The following is a 17,774-nucleotide window of genomic DNA, read 5'->3' as shown; positions in this document are numbered from 1 at the left end:
TTTGAAAAAGGTCTGCCATGTATAATGTTCGCTGAATGAAAGTGTAAAACTAGAAGAAGTTCGTTGTTTCATGCTGCAAACTTAAAGAAGTTAGCTGTTTCATGCTGCAAGCTTAAACAAATTCTTTGTTTCATATAGTGAATATAAAGAAGCTCGTTGTTTCATTAAGAAAACTTAAAGAAGTTTGTTGTTTTATTTAAAGAACATAAAGTAATTCGTTGTTTGATTTGGGAAAGTAATACAAGTTCGTTGTGTAAGATTAAATATATTATGATTTAATATTTAATCTAGTAGCCATTATAATCATTTACATTATATGGATCAAAATATATAACAACCGATTAAGATAATTAGTTGGTAATTGTTGATGGACCATATTACCCTTATTAACTAATTAGGTTTCCTCCTGGGTACTTATATAAGGAGAATTATGTGGAGGTTAAAGGATTGCTCAGTTACACAACTACACACACCCCATTAGCCATAACATCATAATTTCGACCTCCTCTCCTAACCGATACCCTTTTTCGGTTTTCTTAGCCACCATCATCAGTTAGCACCCTAAGGAGGAACCAGATCAACCTGACAACCATGTCGAACCTTGTTGATGCGACTACATCTGGATTCCATGCTGGCCTGTGCTGATGCAATCAAAGGTATGTTTTCATGTTTTCCATTATGTCTGAACTGAACTGATCCAACACGTTGTTTCATAAAGCAAACTTAAACAAGTTTGTTGTTTGATGTAGGAAACTTAAACAAGTTTGATGTTTGAATTATATAACTTTAAGAAGTTTGTTGTTTGATTTTGCAAACTTAAACAACTTTGTTATTTGAATTATGTTCCCGGTTATATAATGTTGTTATACAAGAAATAAAACATTGATTTAAAATATGATGTTTTTCCTGCAATTGATGTGTTAATGCTATGTTCGGAAAAAACCTGTTCCGGGTTCGAGTTTTCAAATATCACAATTAAAGCAATGTAGCCTCGAAGATTATTCGGGACTTGTTTCAATATGATGTTTTTCTCGTTTTCAAAGTTTGTATACCTATTGAGAAAACCGTCCATGGAGAAGAACAATCGTTCTCCCAGTTATCCGATGATAATGACGAAGGAGATGGGCAAACAACACAAGAACACTACTTCATGCCTTCTGTTGAGAACCCAGTAGGCTCTTCATCTCAATTTGTAGTTGGCGACGACAATAATGACGGCTTTGATGACTCAAAAGTTTACAGCCGCCGAAGATTGTTCCGAAAGTGAAGAGGCCCCCCGTCTGATGACGGCTCTTCTGACAACGAGGCCGCAGTCAACCAACAAACTGAATTGACCCTGTCTCAGTTGACGGTTTCTAGGTCCACATGACGACCCACAAGAGGATACGGAGCTTAGGGATTACATTTGTCCGGATTATGAAGATAATCCCATGGACATATGGAATCCAAAAGCAAAACACATTCGTCTGGGCATGTTTTTCAGTTCTAAACAGGAGGTGGGCCCTTTAGTTGTTGAAGGGTCTCTCCAAAATAGGCGTTTGCCACTTTGATGCAGCGAATACATGGTATTCTTTAGTAAAAGGCGAAAGAATAGTTCGCTTTGTATTCACTGCGCGACCGCATGCCTTTCAAACACCGCACTTGCTTGCCTTAAATAGTGCATTTCATATATATGACTTCTCTATTATGCAGATGTGGGACGAACTTTTGATACATATTTTTGCCAGTTTTCAAGCCTCCTAACTGTTGTTCCCAAAATCTTTTCTTCTCAATAATTGCCAGTTTTGTTGAAGTTTGGTGGCCTGGCTACTAAGTCCCAACAGCCGAAGTTTTTTCCATTGCCAGGGTATCAATTAAGGTTTGATTGAAACCATTCCATGATAATTGGACGATATCCTGAGATGCAGTCAGTTTGCTAGCAAAATGCATGTTTAAGATCACGAAAACACAAATCTAAAACAATATTGCTTTGTGTTCAATAAATAAAGAGACACCAAACCAAAAACATGTGTTTGATAATACATGGAACCAAGTATCATCATCATCATACTCGGTAAATCTTACCAATAGCAAAGCTAAGGTAGGGTCTGAGGAGGGTAAGATGTAGACAGCCTTACCTCTACCCATGTAGGAAAAGAGAGGTTGCTTCCAGTGAGACCTCCGGCTCGATAATAGCTTTGCATCAAGCCTTGGACATAAGACACATGACACTCGGCAACTGGGACAAAGGGCGATTAGTGCATGTATCCCCATGTCTTTCTACTATCAACACCACCACATGATTAACCGCCCACCGCTTTAACGTTATTTTCACAAAATTAGTAAAATAACGCTAAAATTAGTGCAATTTCACTTTTGCCTCCGAGCGCCCACACATATATACATTATATGCGCACACCGCAAGCGGGAGTAATATGGAACCAAGCACCAATAATATAAATTTACAGAAATTTACCAAGGACAATTTTGCAGGACAAAAAATACAGTGGTTTTCATCATTAATCATTCTTCCCCTTTATCTCAAAAAGATACTCTCCATCTATCATCTATTGCTTGTTTCAAGTATCTGTTTAAACATTTTTTAATCAATCTGTAACTCTATAACTCTGGTTGCAAGTATCTGTTTAAACAACACTTTCTTATACATGCACTTAGATTAAAAACAGAGTGAATCAAGCTCATATGACACATCCTGTGGATTCAGTTAGTCCCACATTGGCTCATAGCTGAAGTTGTTGCTGGTTTATATGACACCGGTGGGTGACGGTCATTGTCCCTTCGGGGACATCCGATAAAATTGGAACGATACAGAGAAGATTAGCATGGCCCCTGCGCAAGGATGACACGCACAAATCGAGAAATGGTCCAAATTTTTTTAGACCATTCTGATTAAACTCGAATTGGGGCATTTGATTATTATTAATCTGTAAAATTTAAACTGTGTATAGAGTTTGTGAAGCTATCCTTATGAACTAGGCCAGTTTTTCTTAAATCATGATTCTAATTCCTACCCTTAGCCTAGCCCCGTTACAACCCTTACAAAGACCTTTTGACTTGTGTTTAGTATTCGTGATCAGTGAATGATTGAGTTGCAAGCATATGCGGGTACATGTTCTAATCGGTTTGAGTAATTATTTCAAAAGTGCTAATCCATCAACTATTAGCCAATTTTAAACCGAGTGGAGAGAACATTGTGAGGGATATGCATGATTTGTCGGTTTCACTGGCGGGTTAATCTTTAATAACCATTTTATATGTGGATATTCACTTTACTGTTAAATATGTTGAAAAGTGTACAGAATTTGAACTTGTACTTGACAATTGACCTTAACCTTCGTCTCGGGAATGGGGAGTGTGTTCTTTGTTCGACCCACGTGAAAGTGAAAGACAGATTTGCTTGAGGGCAAGCAAAAGATAAGTGTGGGGATGTGATACGTGGTCGAAAACCGGTGATCGTAATTGCTTAATTTGATGCTTTTACACAAGTTTTAATTTCGATTAGCCTACTTTTGATTAGATATGTATTTTGCAGGTCTAGCGGAGTTAAAGGAGCTTTTCGAGAGCTTTACAGGTCACCGGGATGAAAAACGAACCACCAGGATGTGCAACAGGTCAACCGGGAGCAAGGAACGCGTAAAACGGAGGTTGTGGTCTACATATACGCCTGAGGTTCTCCGTAGCTTGAAAGTGCCGTAGACAGGTAATTAGGTCTGTCACACCCCAACCGATGGCGGAAACATCGGGATGAGACGAACAAATTGCTCAAAACAACATAACACTATTTGTGACAATATAAATTAAATCATTTTCCTAAATTTCAAATGAGAATACATTGTTTTCAAGTACATCATAAATTCAAACATAATAAAATACTATGCTAAAATGGGTTTCTAGTTCCATACTAGCTTGATTTCTTTATTTCTTGAACATCAACCTGCAATACGTATTAAAATAAAATCAACAAAAGCATGTTGGCGAGTATACAAGTTTTCATACATAGCATATGTAACGCCCTGTGTTTTTGTACTTTCTATTTATAGCTTGTCTTACTCGTGTTTCTAATTTTGGAAGCTTTGTATCATTGTACTCGTTCCTTCTAGTACTCGTTGTAAACTCGAGATTTTGATCATGAATGAAAACTTGCATTTCCTTGTTACATACTATACATACACCATAATATGATTAATCATGAGATCATTTGATACTTCTTTGTGATACTTACAAACATATGTTGAACTTGTAAATATGTGACATATACTTGTCACTTACAAACATGTTACATACTAGTACATTACACTTTTTACCTAGTTAAATCATGTTTTATTTCATATTTCACCTTGTTACAAGTTAGGGGAAACATTGTTGCATATTATTACACAACTTAACTAACAAAATTACTCATTATAATGTTTTAAAAAAATAAAAAAATAAAGAAATATGGCAGCCCCAATTCAGCAAAATTCAGCCCATATAGTTGGGTTTTGTGGGCTAGTTTCAAGGTGTAACCCCTTTCTAAACACTTGCAAAGCCCAACCCATTGAAACCCTAATCCTTCCCCCTATAAATACCACTTGTAACCAGCCTCTCTACCACTTTTGCAACACTAAAAACTCTCAAAACATCCTCCAAACCGTAGCTGAAAGCAAAGGTTCGAGCAGATTGACACCCCTTCACGAAAATGAGCATAACTCACTCATTTCTTAACGAAATCACTTGATTCTTTTTCCTACTTACTTGGATAATCATGGGGTTCGATTCCTAGACTTCTCCTTGGAGAAATCAAACCTGGAAATGCCCCAAAATCGTCCATAAACTTTCTGTTTGTTTTTATGTTCATCAAAAACTTGTTTAAACCTATGTAACTTGTGTTCAACACATCTCATACCTATGTCCTAATGCTTACAACTTATCCCATGGTTGGTTAAGCTTAAAAACAAGGTTGAGACATTTAAAATCAGAGGATTAAACCTCATAAAATTGGTGTTTTGTTTAGGGTTTCAACCCACAAATCATGTCAAACATAGCCTTTGATACATGAGTGATTATGGAACAACTTGGGTTGTCCCAAACCTACAATCCTCACGTGATTTGATGATTTCTACTAGTTAGTTTACTTTACATACTTGTAATGACCTTAGTTCATGACCCTCCTTGGTTGTTTTTACATCAAGTGTAGTGGTGAACATCAAAGGGGTACCTAAATGGAAGTCTTGTCTTCCTACCCCATCCATGACACATACGACTCAACTTGAGGTACCTAAATGAAGATGTAATCTTCTACCTCTTACTTGAATACTTGAACATTTGGACTTAATAATATGTGTATATTATACAACCTAAATACTATCTATGTACACTCGAACCTTTGATGTTGAAATCATATTCATTTGTCAAAGTAGTAGGATAATCATCTAAGGACCTAAACCTTGCTATGATTCTTATGAGTGTTCAACTCATGAAATCATTATAACCCTCGTGGTTACCAAGTGTCATGCAAGTGTATTATGGGAAGATGAGTATTTTGATATAATATTTTATAACGTTTTCATGTCACTTAAATTCCGAATCTTCCGAATTCCCCAACTCATACGCTTTGTTTCCTTGTGTAGAGAAACAAGGTGCTCCAACTAGCTAATTCAACCACCAACTTGCTCTCGGATTCTCAAGTCACAACTTGTAAACCGTGAGTATACTCGTATTTCCCCCTTTTTACTTTTACCACTTTTGGGGTGTAACATGTTTACTTATCAAAAACTTATACATGAACATTTTGCTTAAACACATGAACATTCCTATAACATGCTTGTATACGTGATGGCTTGATACTTTAAACTTGGGTGAAACTTATGTGTTGAATTTATCATTAACTTCGTACGAGCCAAACCGTGACATATGTAGCGCTATAGGATTAACGACCCGCCCTTTATCATCGGTAATGTCATGAGCATATTGCGTTTCCTTGGTTTGATATGTTAGACACATGCCATGTTTAAATGTTTATCTTGAATCACATGCTTGCTATGAGGAATTGTTCAAGACTTATCTTTTGCTATGTACGTATCAAACTTGTATACTCGCCTTTGCATTTGCATTGAATTATTTTAAACATGTTACAGGTTGATGAGGAAGATGCTAAGAAAAGAAGTAGCGTTGATGCCTAGATACACATATAGACGTTAGGGTTTAATATGTTGTATCAATTTTGTTATGTTATCATGTTATTTTTGTTAAACTTGTTGTATTTGAATTTATTGTATTGTTGACTATTTGAAGTTATGAAATGAAATTGGGATTTTCTAAATATTGTCACAAATAGCGTTATGATGTCTCTAGCAATCTTCACACTTCGTCTCATCCCGATGTTTCCGCCATTGGTTGGGGTGTGACAGATTGGTATCAGAGCCATAACTATAGGGAATTAGGAAAATTGCCATGCTTTTGCCCTAGTCTATAGTTTTTTAGGAACTTTGTCTCTTATTTGTTGTTTAAAACAATTGTACTCCACCTTGCATGCTTCCTAGCTACACTTCTTGTTATTAAATTTATATGCCTTTCCTAAGGCTAACACGAATACACTTATGCTATTTTATACTCTTGTAACATCAACGAGACAACTTTACCAAAATAGGCGTGAAACCCACAATTTGGTAAACGACTCTCACTCTACCTTTAATCTATTTTTGCACGAAATTTCACCATTAAGCTAGGAGTGACATCCACAACTTAATGGTAATTTCCATTTCAACTCTAGTGGACCCTTGTCAAAGTGTCAAAATTTTATTTTTGGCCGACAAGTACCAACCACATTTAGGGTACGAGATCGTCAAGTTAGGGGTGAAACCCGCATCTTGTCGATTAAGTCCCATTCCTTGATTTTTATTCTCGCCAAAGTCCCGAATGTTCCAATCATTTAGAGATGTGTAGTAACCGGAAGGGTAAGATACCGTTAATCGCTTCTCGACGAGAGTATCTTACTTATAGGCCAAAGCACAATATCTCTAAATCGAAAGGACTTTCGACCCACTTTGGAATTGTCGACGTTTCTCTACCCGAAACAATCCTATGTTTTATTGAGCCTCTCTTTTATGTATTATAATTTATATGTGATTTTATACTTGAACGTTCATTCGTTTCGAAATGTCGTTTTAATCATTTCGCACGTTACCGCAATCACAAACAATAATAATTCTCGTGAACAAACTAAATTTATACCTCTTTACGCAACTTATGTGTTATACTTGTGGAATGTATGTTGGAAACTTATGCTCTATGTGAACTTTACTTGATACATGAACACTTACTTACTTTTACATACACAAACCTTATTTTCAATTAATGATCAAGTCTCATCCTTTCCTTCTTTTTTCAATCTTTTAGATGTCGTCTAGTTCCTCCAAGAGACGCAAGTCAAAGAAGGGTTCGACTTCCACCGCCATGTTTCAAAAAGATTGCATGAAATTTATGGCCAAACAATTTGCTAAGGTCCTACCCGACATCGTTAGCAAGATTCAAACCGATTCACCGCATGGCTCTGTTGACTCAAAGGCAGAAAAGCCCAAATCGACCTTCCAATTTAAGCACTTCATGGCTTGTAAACCCTTAGAATTTACTGGCAAGAATGGCGCTACCGCCATGATGAACTGGTTTGATGCCATCGAGCTTACCTTCTTGCAAAGTGGTTGCCCTGACGAACTAAGAACCTTGAATGCAACTGGGGTGTTTCGTGAAAAGGCACTCGAGTGGTGGACGACTGAACGCAACAAAAGAGGAAACGAGGTTGCACATGCTATGCCTTGGGACGATCTCAAACAGCTTATGAAAGACCACTTCTGTCCTCCTCATGAACTCCAAAAATTGGAGAACGAATTTTGGAACCTTACTCAGAAGGGGAGTGACATGGATGGCCTGATTACGCGCTTTAAGCAACTCAGTGTTCTCTGTCCTGGACAAGTTGAAACCGTACCCAAAACCGTAGCCAAATTCGTCCGTTGTGTTGCACCTTCTCTGACAAACCACCTTGCCTCTGCCAATCCCCAAACCATTGAAGATGCCTTTCGTATAGCCACTGAACTTAACAACAACTGCGTTCTTCATGGAACCTTTGACAAGGTTTCAACAAAGAGTGCACGCCAAGCTACAATTGACTCTCCTGATGAGCCCAAACCCTCCCAGTCGTCTAAGAAAAACCAAGGCAAGAAGCAGAAGGCTTCGAGCCAAAATTGTGCGGTCGTCACTCCGCCAAATCCACAACCCCTTCAAACCGTGCCTGCTTTTGCCAACAATGAACGCAAGGTTTATACTGGAACGCAACCGAAGTGTGGCAAATGCCAGTATCACCACCCTCCAAACGCTCAATGTCGAAAGTGCGACAAGTGTGGCCGAGGTGGGCATACTGCTCCATACTGCCGCTTCCCACCTCATACCCACCAAAACCAAGCCCTTTTAGCTCCGAATCAAGTCGCCCCTGCGCGAGCATGCTACACGTGTGGTGATACCAACCATATGGCCAACGTATGCCCTCAACGATACCAGCCACAGCAACCTCGACAGCAGCAACCGCAGCCTCAACAACAACAGCAACAGGTCCAAGAACCCGCTAGAGGTCGAGCTTTCCTTCTCACCACTGCTCAGGCTCAAAACGCGAACGACGTCATTACTGGTACGTTTCTCGTTAACCATGTCTATGCTTCATGCTTATTTGATACTGGTGCCGATAAAAGTTTTGTGTCGTTAGAATTCGAGTTCTTGCTCAAGTGTAAACGCTCTAAGTTGCCAAAATCTTTCGCTGTCGAAGTCGCTAATGGTAAAATCGTCGTTGTCAATTCTGTTCTCTCCAATTGCTCGTTGATTCTAAACGATCACACGTTCTCAATCAATCTCATACCTATGCAAATGGGTAGTTTCGACGTCATAGTAGGTATGGACTGGCTTAGGCGAGTTCGTGCTGAAGTTGTCTGTTCCGAGAAGTTTATTCGCTTACCTCTTCCAAACGGTGACTCTCTACACGTCTATGGTGAAAAGCCTTCTCAAGGCCTTAAGCTTATGTCGTGTATCAAAGCAAACAAATGCTTACGCAAGGGTACCTTCGCCTTTCTCGCCCACATTATGGAAAAGAGGGACCAAGACCCGAGCATAAGTGACGTTCCTGTTGTACGCGACTTTCCGGATGTATTTCCCGACGATCTTCCTGGTCCGCCTCCTGCTCGTTCTGTCGATTTTCGCATCGACTTAGTGCCTGGCGCTACGCCTGTCGCTAAGTCTCCCTATCGTTTAGCACCCTTTGAGATGCAAGAGCTCTCGAGTCAACTTCAAGAGCTTCTTGACAAAGGCTTTATACGCCATAGTACTTCTCCTTGGGGCGCTCCCGTTTTATTTGTCAAAAAGAAAGATGGATCATTTCGTTTGTGTATTGACTATCGTGAGCTCAACAAGCTTACCATCAAAAACCGATACCCTCTTCCTCGCATTGATGACCTCTTCGATCAACTGCAAGGCGCAACCTGCTTTTCAAAGATCGATCTTCGTTCTGGGTATCATCAACTTCGAGTACTCGAAGAAGATGTACCTAAAACCGCTTTCCGTACACGTTATGGTCATTACGAGTTCGTGGTCATGCCCTTTGGTTTGACCAATGCACCTGTTGTTTTCATGGATTTAATGAACCGCATGTGTAAAGCATACTTGGACCGTTTTGTGATCGTCTTCATCGACGATATTCTCATCTATTCCAAGATGCAAGAAGAGCATAAGCGACACTTGCACCTCATCCTTGAACTCCTTCGTACTGAACGTCTATACGCCAAATTCTCCAAGTGTGAATTTTGGCTAAAAGAGGTTCAATTCCTTGGTCATACTGTCAACGAACTTGGAATTCACGTTGACCCAGCTAAAATCAAAGCTGTGAAAAATTGGATCGCACCTAAATCCCCGTCTGAAATTCGCTCGTTTCTTGGTCTTGCTGGTTATTATCGTCGCTTCATCTCCAACTTTTCAAAAATCGCTGTTCCTTTGACCTCCTTAACTCAAAAAGAGAGACCTTTTGTTTGGGGTCCCGAACAAGAAGAATCTTTTCAAACGCTCAAGGATATGCTTTGTAATGCTCCTATCCTAACCCTTCCTGATGGTAACAACGATTTCGTTGTGTATTGCGATGCTTCAAACCTTGGCCTTGGTTGTGTCCTTATGCAACGCGACAAGGTGATCGCTTACGCATCGAGACAACTCAAAATACATGAGAAAAACTATACTACCCACGACCTTGAACTTGGTGCAGTCGTTTTTGCATTGAAGATTTGGCGACACTACCTTTATGGTACTAAATGTGTGGTATTCACCGACCATAAGAGCCTTCAACACATCTTCAACCAAAAAGAACTAAACATGCGTCAACGTCGTTGGGTGGAATTGTTAAACGACTACGATTGCGAAATCAAATACCACCCAGGTAAAGCGAATGTAGTAGCCGACGCTCTTAGTCGTAAAACCCATGTCAAAAGTATCCGTTGTTTCCAACTCGTCCACGATCTTCAAAATCGCATACGTAACGCTCAGTATGCATCCATTAATGAGGGTAACCTCTACAACGAGATGCAATGTGGTGCTGAAAATAGTCTCGTGTCCAAATCTGATGGCATTTTATACTATCTCAATCGTATCTGGATTCCCAACCGTGATGATCTTCGCAAATTCCTGATGAAGGAGGCCCATAACACGAAGTATTCTATTCACCCTGGAGCCGACAAGATGTACCATGATATGCGTACATCCTATTGGTGGCCTGGAATGAAGAAGGATATAGCCACCTTCGTTTCAAAATGTCTCACATGTTCCAAAGTGAAAGCTGAACATCAACGTCCCTCTGGCTTACTCGAACAACCAAGAATTCCTATCTGGAAATGGGAGAGCATTGCCATGGATTTTATCACTAAGCTTCCTCGCACTACTGCTGGTCATGACAGCATTTGGGTAATCGTTGATCGATTGACCAAATCAGCTCACTTCCTCCCCATTCGTGAAGATTTCAAAGTCGAGAAATTGGCTAAGGTCTACATGAAGGAGATAATCTGTCGTCATGGTATTCCCATTGACATCATTTCTGATCGTGATGCTCGTTTTATGTCTCGTCTCTGGCAAACTTTTCAATCTGCTATGGGTACTAAACTCAACCTTAGCACTGCCTTCCATCCTCAGACTGACGGTCAAACCGAGCGTACTATCCAAACCTTAGAGGATATGCTTCGTTCATGCGTAATAGATTTTGGTGGCAACTGGGATTCACACTTGCCTTTGGTCGAATTCTCGTACAATAACAGTTATCACGCGAGTATTCAAATGGCACCTTTCGAAGCATTGTATGGTCACAAGTGTCGTTCGCCTATTTGTTGGCACGAGATTGGTCAAGCCCAAATCACCGGTCCCGAGCTTATACAAGAGACGACGGACAAGATTTTACAGGTTCGAGACAACTTATTGAAAGCCAGGAACCGACAAAAGAGTTACGCTGACAAAGGATGCGAACCTATGGAATTCGAGACAGGTGACTTCGTGATTCTCAAGGTATCCCCTTGGAAAGGCGTGGTTCGATTTGGCAAGAAAGGGAAACTCGCACCTCGCTACGTTGGTCATTTCAAAATTCTCGAGAGGATTGGCAAGGTTGCGTATAGACTGAACCTGCCTGAAGAACTCAGCAATGTACACCCTGTCTTCCATGTGTCCAACTTAAAGAAATGTTTAGCTGACGAAGGACTCCACGTTCCTCTCGAAGACTTGCAAGTCAACGAAACGCTTCACTTTGTAGATAAAACCAGTCGAAATCATGGACCAAGGAACCAAGCAATTGAGGCGCAGTCGAATTCCTATTGTCAAAGTTCGATGGGAAGGAAAACGTGGCGCTGAATTTACTTGGGAGCTCGAAAGCGAAATGAAATCGAAATATCCTCATCTTTTCCCTGAGTCTTCCTAAATTTCGGGACGAAATTTCCTAAAGGAGGGGAGACTGTAACGCCCTGTGTTTTTGTACTTTCTATTTATAGCTTGTCTTACTCGTGTTTCTAATTTTGGAAGCTTTGTATCATTGTACTCGTTCCTTCTAGTACTCGTTGTAAACTCGAGATTTTGATCATGAATGAAAACTTGCATTTCTTTGTTACATACTATACATAAACCATAATATGATTAATCATGAGATAATTTGATACTTCTTTGTGATACTTACAAACATATGTTGAACTTGTAAATATGTGACATATACTTGTCACTTACAAACATGTTACATACTAGTACATTACACTTTTTACCTAGTTAAATCATGTTTTATTTCATATTTCACCTTGTTACAAGTTAGGGGAAACATTGTTGCATATTATTACACAACTTAACTAACAAAATTACTCATTATAATGTTTTAAAAAATAAAAAAATAAAGAAATATGGCAGCCCCAATTCAGTAAAATTCAGCCCTATATAGTTGGGTTTTGTGGGCTAGTTTCAAGGTGTAACCCCTTCTAAACACTTCCAAAGCCCAACCCATTGAAACCCTAATCCTTCCCCCTATAAATACCACTTATAACCAGCCTCTCTACCACTTTTGCAACACTAAAAACTCTCAAAACATCCTCCAAACCATAGCTGAAAGCAAAGGTTCGAGCAGATTGACACCCCTTCACGAAAATGAGCATAACTCACTCATTTCTTAACGAAATCACTTGATTCTTTTTCCTACTTACTTGGATAATCATGGGGTTCGATTCCTAGACTTCTCCTTGGAGAAATCAGACCTAGAAATGCCCCGAAATCGTCCATAAACTTTTTGTTTGTTTTTATGTTCATCAAAAACTTGTTTAAACCTATGTAACTTGTGCTCAACACATCTCATACCTATGTCCTAATGCTTACAACTTATCCCATGGTTGGTTAAGCTTAAAAACAAGGTTGAGACATTTAAAATTAGAGGATTAAACCTCATAAAATTGGTGTTTTGTTTAGGGTTTCAACCCACAAATCATGTCAAACATAGCCTTTGATACATGAGTGATTATGGAACAACTTGGGTTGTCCCAAACCTACAATCCTCACGTGATTTGATGATTTCTACTAGTTAGTTTACTTTACATACTTGTAATGACCTTAGTTCATGACCCTCCTTGGTTGTTTTTACATCAAGTGTAGTGGTGAACATCAAAGGGGTACCTAAATGGAAGTCTTGTCTTCCTACCCCATCCATGACACATACGACTCAACTTGAGGTACCTAAATGAAGATGTAATCTTCTACCTCTTACTTGAATACTTGAACATTTGGACTTAATAATATGTGTATATTATACAACCTAAATACTATCTATGTACACTCGAACCTTTGATGTTGAAATCATATTCATTTGTCAAAGTAGTAGGATAATCATCTAAGGACCTAAACCTTGCTATGATTCTTATGAGTGTTCAACTCATGAAATCATTATAACCCTCGTGGTTACCAAGTGTCATGCAAGTGTATTATGGGAAGATGAGAATTTTGATATAATATTTTATAACGTTTTCATGTCACTTAAATTCCGAATCTTCCGAATTCCCCAACTCATACGCTTTGTTTCCTTGTGTAGAGAAACAAGGTGCTCCAACTAGCTAATTCAACCACCAACTTGCTCTCGGATTCTCAAGTCACAACTTGTAAACCGTGAGTATACTCGTATTTCCCCCTTTTTACTTTTACCACTTTTGGGGTGTAACATGTTTACTTATCAAAAACTTACACATGAACATTTTGCTTAAACACATGAACATTTTGGTTAAACACATGAACATTCCTATAACATGCTTGTATACGTGATGGCTTGATACTTTAAACTTGGGTGAAACTTATGTGTTGAATTTATCATTAACTTCGTACGAGCCAAACCGTGACATATGTAGCGCTATAGGATTAACGACCCGCCCTTTATCATCGGTAATGTCATGAGCATATTGCGTTTCCTTGGTTTGATATGTTAGACACATGCCATGTTTAAATGTTTATCTTGAATCACATGCTTGCTATGAGGAATTGTTCAAGACTTATCTTTTGCTATGTACGTATCAAACTTGTATACTCGCCTTTGCATTTGCATTGAATTATTTTAAACATGTTACAGGTTGATGAGGAAGATGCTAAGAAAAGAAGTAGCGCTGATGCCTAGATACACATATAGACGTTAGGGTTTAATATGTTGTATCAATTTTGTTATGTTATCATGTTATTTTTGTTAAACTTGTTGTATTTGAATTTCTTGTATTGTTGACTATTTGAAGTTATGAAATGAAATTGGGATTTTCTAAATATTGTCACAAATAGATGTCTCTAGCAATCTTCACACTTCGTCTCATCCCGATGTTTCCGCCATTGGTTGGGGTGTGACAGCATAATACGTGTTTAAAATGTTGCTCATATCCAAATGTGAAATAACTCAATACAATATCATATTGACAGTATATACTCGAAACGATGTTACTCTACGTGTCCAAACCAAAGTTTAACGCAATTAAAGTGCCTACCCAAAAGAGTATGGGTGGTTTTAACATAGATTAACCTAACAATACCCGTTAATATAACGAGAGGGGCGTTTCTCAACCTATAGCGCTACCATTGTTAGGGGAGGCTTGTACGAAGTTAATGAACACATAGTCATGAATGTTTACATTAGCATAACATGTCTAACATGATTAAAATGTATCACATGGAGTAAGGATAGAGTGTGCATAAAATGTTTGATGTGATGGTGATGTATGATATAGAATACATATTGCACCCAAAAGTGGAAAATAGAAAATGGGTCATGTATACTCACCTTAAATTGCGTTGCGCTTCTTGGTAAGAGCGTAAGAGAAAGGGTTGTCCAAGAGATTGCAAGAGATTACCCTATTGTGTTTGGGAATTCGTTAATTATGTTGGTGACTTAAATAATCATGGAAAATGACAAAATTTGTGGGAAATTAATAACAATGGTAATATTTCTAAAATAGTAATAATAATGAGAATCACATAATATTGTTTCTTATTTTAGTTAATAATGATAATGATAATAATAATAATATTAATATTATTTTTATAATTCAAATAATATTAATGTTTGTATTAATAATGTTAACAATAATAATTTTGTTATTATTATTAATATGATAATAATAATAATACTGATAATAATAATAATAACAATAATAGCATTATTGATAATAACATTAATATTAATATATGTAATATATGTTAAGATTAATAATAACAATAATCATAATAATAATAATAATACTAATTTTGATTGATAATGGAATTATAATGATTTAATTTTATTAATAATATTAATAGTAATAACCGAATTCATATGTTAATAATAATTTATTAACCAAATTTATAATAAATAAAATACTGAATTTTATTAATAATAACCGAATTTAATTAATATATGAACTTTATTTATTTAATAATTTTAAATAACTGCATTTAAAATATAATGACAATAATAATACTAAAATTCTAATAATGATAATAATGATTTAATTATTAATAATAATTCTGGAAAATAATAATAATAATAAAGATTTTGATAAAAGTAATAATTCTGATATGTAATAATAAAACTAATTATATTAATAATATTTAATCTGGTTTAATAACAATATTAATAATTTCAAAATATAATTACATAGGTTAATACTAATAAATCTGATTATTATATAAAAAAATGTTGAATTTATATCAATGATAATATTTACTGATTTTAATATAATAACCGGTTCTCCATCATAATACTAGCATAAATAACAAAATGATAATATCAGTTATACGAGCTCAGTCGGAAACGAGGACCGAGAAAAGTTGAAAGGGTTACCGAAGTCGGCGAAGGCTTGCCGGAGGGGCTGTCTTCTTCAGCGGGGTTCCGACGGCCAGCAGCAGTCCCGGCAAGGTGCAGTGGTGGTCTCCGGCGACTTGTTGTCTTCTCCGGTGAGTTCAGAGGCTCCGGCTAAAAAGAGAAGTGTGGGAGGTGTGCGATGTCGGGTTGAAGGAGAGGTCGGTATTTATAGGGTTCGATGTAGTTAGGAAGTTTGGAAGGTTTCGTGTCGGGTATGGGAACCCGACCATGATTGCTACGATACATGGTAATTCTCGGAAAAAGGCAAGTCAGAAAAGGAAAGAATCGGAAATTGATTTATCATCCAAAAAGAAAAGATCAACAGTTGCTGTTGTCTTGTTTCGGCGGCAACTGTTTAAAATGGAAAGGTTTCGAATTAGCGTATAACATTAATATGTTTCCAAGGTTGTTTGGATGTGGCATGCCCGGCCGAGTGGTTAGATGTTCGTTTGTTGAAGCTAAGGTCACGAGTTCGATCCATGGGGGCTGGTCCTTTAAAGAAGGACCCCCTTTTTGTTTCTTTTGACACTTAACTGAACTAACTGAGTTTTCTAACTCAGTTAGTGGTTTCTTTTATAAGAACTAACCTAGTTGGACTAACTAGGTTAATTTGAATGTATTAAAGGATCTACTAACTAGGTTAGGTTTAAACTAACCTTGTTAACCAAAAACTAATTTATTAAAATATATTAAAATATTAAATATTATAATTATTGGATTTAACCCAAATTTTGGGTAATTTACCTAGTTAATGTACGAATTCCCGATTTTAGTCCGGTTTAGGGAAATCTCTTGGCAACGCTGACATTAGGATATCTTTCAATTGTTTTTACGTGTTTGACATAGTTTAACGTGTTTTCAAGTGTAATAACATAACATAGTATTAATACAAGCATATGATCAAAACAATGCATTTTTCATTATGATCCAAGTCTCGAAATACAAAATAGGGTAAAATGAGAGTACAACTGACTGAAATTAGAGAGTACAAAACATCCTGCTATAAATAGAAAGATCGAAAATACGAGGCGTTACAGTCTCCCCTACTTTAGGAGATTTCGTCCTAGAAATCTAAGAATAAACTTTTGAAAAGATTATATCTAAAGATTTATAAGAAAGAATAAATGAGACTTTGATCATAATGTTTATTTGAAAATTTTGTTTTTATGAATGCAACATGTAGCACATTGTTTCACATTGTGTTTCACATAGGATAACATGAATAAAGTGACATGAATTTTCACATAGAGTAACATGTATGACAAAAGCATAATAAATTTAATTTGTTCACGAAAGAGTATCATTAATTGTTTTAGATTGTGACAATAGTGTGAGTTGTGACTTCCTAGCTTGAAATGAAGATAACGCTCAATGTAAAATCACATAGAAATTGAGATAACATAAAAGAGATTTAACATAAAACATGGATTGTCACGGAACGTAACATATGACACTTCCAAAGTGAATCGAAGTCTTTTTCGAATTAAGGAAACGTGCTTTGGCCTAATAGACAAATACTCTCATTAAGGAGCGACTAACGATATTTGTCCTTCCAGTTACTACACGTCCTTAATCGATTGGGAAATCGAAACTTTGGCGAGAGCGAAAATCGAGGAGTGGGACTAGTTAAACAAGATGCGAGTTTCACCTCTAACTTGATAACATCGTACCCTAATGTGGTTGGTACTTATCATAAGATAAGGGTCCACTAGAATATGAAATGGAAAACTCCCATCAAGGTTTGGATATCACTCCTAACTTGAGGGTAGATTTCGTGCAAAAATCAAAGTATAGCTGAGTGAAAATCATCACCAAGTGTGGGAATCACCCCTATCTTAATGAATCTTTTCGATTGTGTTACATGAGTGTCTTCAAAGCCTCCAAGTGTATTGTG

The 17,774-nt window shown here is 37.4% G+C and overlaps 1 long non-coding RNA gene and 2 other non-coding genes across 3 annotated transcripts; 2 read left to right on the top strand and 1 right to left on the bottom strand.

Annotated features, from left to right (window-relative positions):
* Positions 1 to 1,499: 1,499 nt before the first annotated feature.
* LOC118479446 lies at positions 1,500 to 1,619 on the bottom strand. Its single transcript, XR_004859581.1, has one exon. It is a non-coding gene; the product is annotated as a U5 spliceosomal RNA (small nuclear RNA).
* A 1,153-nt stretch (positions 1,620 to 2,772) lies between these two features.
* Positions 2,773 to 2,875, top strand: LOC118492581. The gene has a single exon (XR_004894588.1). It is a non-coding gene; the product is annotated as a U6 spliceosomal RNA (small nuclear RNA).
* A 1,732-nt stretch (positions 2,876 to 4,607) lies between these two features.
* On the top strand, positions 4,608 to 6,156 carry LOC110939307. Its single transcript, XR_002592152.1, has 3 exons — positions 4,608 to 4,648; positions 5,610 to 5,683; positions 6,117 to 6,156. It is a non-coding gene; the product is annotated as an uncharacterized LOC110939307 (long non-coding RNA).
* The last annotated feature ends 11,618 nt before the right edge of the window (positions 6,157 to 17,774 follow it).

Source organism: Helianthus annuus, chromosome 5 (genome assembly GCF_002127325.2).
Source record: "Helianthus annuus cultivar XRQ/B chromosome 5, HanXRQr2.0-SUNRISE, whole genome shotgun sequence".
In the NCBI taxonomy this organism is placed as follows: domain Eukaryota; kingdom Viridiplantae; phylum Streptophyta; class Magnoliopsida; order Asterales; family Asteraceae; genus Helianthus; species Helianthus annuus.
Note: the sequence above shows the minus strand (reverse complement) of the source record. Positions and strands in the feature narration are given on the sequence as shown.